This window comes from Coregonus clupeaformis, unplaced genomic scaffold (genome assembly GCF_020615455.1).
Source record: "Coregonus clupeaformis isolate EN_2021a unplaced genomic scaffold, ASM2061545v1 scaf0452, whole genome shotgun sequence".
Classification (NCBI taxonomy): domain Eukaryota; kingdom Metazoa; phylum Chordata; class Actinopteri; order Salmoniformes; family Salmonidae; genus Coregonus; species Coregonus clupeaformis.
The window spans coordinates 37,781-41,411 of record NW_025533907.1 but is presented as its reverse complement, the minus strand read 5'-3'; positions in this window follow the sequence as shown (position 1 = coordinate 41,411).

Here is a 3,631-nt window from a genome sequence, read left to right as displayed (position 1 = left end):
TAATTGAAATTGATTTTTATTTGGATTTCATGTAATGGACATACACAAAATAGTCCAAATTGGTGAAGTGAAAGGAAAAAATTAATTGGTGCGTGCATATGTATTCACCCCCTTTGCTATGAAGCCCCTAGATAAGATCTGGTGCAACCAATTACCTTCAGGAGTCACATAATTAGTTAAATAAAGTCCACCTGTGTGCAATCTAAGTGTCACATGATCTGTCACATGATCTCAGTATATATACACACCTGTTCTGAAAGGCCCCAGAGTCTGCAACACCACTAAGCAAGGGGCACCACCAAGCAAGCGGCACCATGAAGACCAAGGAGCTCTCCAAGCAGGTCAGGGACAAAGTTGTGGAAAAGTACAGATCAGGGTTGGGTTATAAAAAAATATCAGAAACTTTGAACATCCCACGGAGCACCATTAAATCCATTATTAAAAAATTGAAAGAATATGGCACCACAACAAACCTGCCAAGAGAGGGCCGCCCACCAAAACTCACAGACCAGGCAAGGAGGGCATTAATCAGAGAGGCAACAAAGAGACCAAAGATAACCCTGAAGGAGCTGCAAAGCTCCACAGCGGAGATTGCAGTATCTGTCCATTGGACCACTTTAAGCGGTACACTCCACAGAGCTGGGCTTTATTGAAGAGTGGCCAGAAAAAAGCCATTGCTTAAAGAAAAAAATAAGCTAACACATTTGGTGTTCGCCAAAAGGCATGTGGGAGACTCCCCAAACATATGGAAGAATGTACTCTGGTCAGATGAGACAAAAATTGAGCTTTTTGGCCATCAAGGAAAATGCTATGTCTGGCGCAAACCCAACACCTCTCATCACCCCGAGAACACCATCCCCACAGTGACGCATGGTGGTGGCAGCATCATGCTGTGGGGATGTTTTTCATCGGCAGGGACTGGGAAACTGGTCAGAATTGAAGGAATGATGGATGGCGCTAAATACAGGGAAATTCTTGAGGGAAACCTGTTTCAGTCTTCCAGAGATTTGAGACTGGGACGGAGGTTCACCTTCCAGCAGGACAATGACCCTAAGCATACTGCTAAAGCAACACTCGAGTGGTTTAAGGGGAAACATTTAAATGTCTTGGAATGACCTAGTCAAAGCCCAGACCTCAATCCAATTGAGAATCTGTGGTTTGATTTAAAGATTGCTGTACACCAGCGGAACCCATCCAACTTGAAGGAGCTGGAGCAGTTTTGCCTTGAAGAATGGGCAAAAATCCCAGTGGCTAGATGTGCCAAGCTTATAGAGACATACCCCAAGAAACTTGCAGCTGTAATTACTGCAAAAGGTGGCTCTACAAAGTATTGACTTTGTGGGGGTGAATAGTTATGCACGCTCAAGTTCAGTTTTTTTGTCTTATTTCTTGTTTGTTTCACAATAAAAAATATGTAGCATCTTCAAAGTGGTAGGCATGTTGTGTAAATCAAATGATACAAACCCCCCAAAAATCAATTTTAATTCCAGGTTGTAAGGCAACAAAATAGGAAAAATGCCAAGGGGGGGGGGAATACTTTCGCAAGCCACTGTAGTTGTAGTCTGCATTTCTTCCTGTATTCCCTCAATAGTATAAGAGAATGTTTCAGGATAAGCTGTTCTTTACCACAAGCTGTGGGTCGCCATGCCAACAGAGGCCGACCTTTAACCTCACCCACACTTTGGAGAGTTAGGAAAATATTGTTGCTCATGTAAAAGTGGATGTATACAAATATGTAATTTCAAGACTGTTCTAATATTACATCTGCATGTTAGTGGTACTGTAATTTACAAGTTTAAAATGCAACCGATTTGCCAAAGATGGCTGTGAATGAAGCCTACATGCTATAAGTAAATATTAGTCAGTTAACTCTCGACAAGGTATATGCTTTAAATAAATATTGATGGTTCTTGTTAATATAACTGTATAACTTTAATGACTGAATATTACGTCAACTTTTGTATGACATGTATAACTATATTATCCATGTATAAACACATGAAATATCAATTTGTTTGGCTAATATAATAGTGTACTGTATACTGTAGGTACACTGGTAGCATGTGGTAACATTACACCATGCTTGGTGGTGGTGAATGCGCTCGCATATCAGGATTTCAGAACTCCTCTGATTTCATCATTCAGACATGTTTGACACAGTCATGCATTATTGAGAACAAAATAAAGATCAGAAAATGGAAGCTGTTGACTGTTACAAGCTATTCACTCTGCCAAGGAACTCAAATCAAATGTTCAAATCAAATTGTATTGGTCACATACAGGTAGACCATCATTGTAAATAAGAATTTGTTCTTAACTGACTTGCCTAGTTAAATAGAAAAAATACACATTGTTGACCAGAGTCAATACTCTCTAGTTAGTGTCAGGGCATTTGATTGGACTGACCGGCTGACTGACTGACATGGGGCTGAGAGTCAGGGGTTTGTCAGCATCCCTGAGTGGAGGAGGCTCCTCTGTTGTTGACAGTGATTGGATTGTGTGTGGTGGTGTGTGGTGGGCAGCAGACTGATAGTGATGGAGATGCTATTGACGTTCTCTCAGGGAGGAAGAGCACACACTGCACAGCAGTGGACCTGCATCAAGCAGAGAAAAGACGCTGTCAGCAGGCAGCTGCTCACAAAGTGCTGTGTCTGTGGGACTCTGCTATTTCATGTAGTGGCAGGACATCAATATCCTCAGAGAGCCTTGAACTGAACACACCACAGCTAGAATTGTCATTCAACACTCCTCGTTTGGCCTAGTATTCTATAGTCAGCCTGTAGGCCTACCTCACGAGCAGTAAAGTTATTCTGTGATGTTTTGTAAATGCCCTAATCAGATGAATAACTGAAACACAAACAAAGGAATTATATGATCACTCAGAATGAGCTTGATCTGAGTTGGCAACCATAATCATAATACCTGTCTTTACATTAACTCACCCTGTGTGCGTGTGTGTGAGAGTGTGTAGACCTGAGGCAGAAGAGTGAGGGCTCAGGCCGTGGCAGGGAGCCAGCGGTATAGAACAGGAGTAGGTAGGAGATGTTTGAAGCTGGCTGCATTTCTGCCTTCCCCTCTATCTCTAACTCCATTACCATGCCATATTTCTCTCCCATGATTTCATTAAGGTTCATTTGCCTGCAGAGATGCCCAAGTAAAAGCATACATATGCTTTTCTTTATCCTACCACTCTGGGTTCCCAAACCAGACCAATGTGATTTGTGGGCAGTGCACAGATGTCTCTCTGTAGATGCCTGTGGAAATGAAGCAGCGAATGCAGCCGATTCTATTAGCATCTTAATGAAGAGTTCTGAAGTTGACAAAAGAATGTAGAGGATTTTTTCCCTATAGCCATTTTGTGCTCTGTGTGACCCTAAAATACCCCCATTTGAGACGGCCAGTCTGGGTGACCTGCATCAGTTTAACCTGGTGGGGGGGGGGCTTTGACCTCTGACGCATCAGGATGCCTGGGTGATGGCAGGTCATTAAATAATGAACACAGTCACTGGCTTTTTGTTCCCAGAGAAAATGTATTATTTGAGAGCAGGTTGGGATGGTTTAAGTTATGGCTGTGGTGACAAGGGGAGGAGGGCGTGGGGGGGCTGGGGAGGCCTCAGGGCAGGAAGCAGGC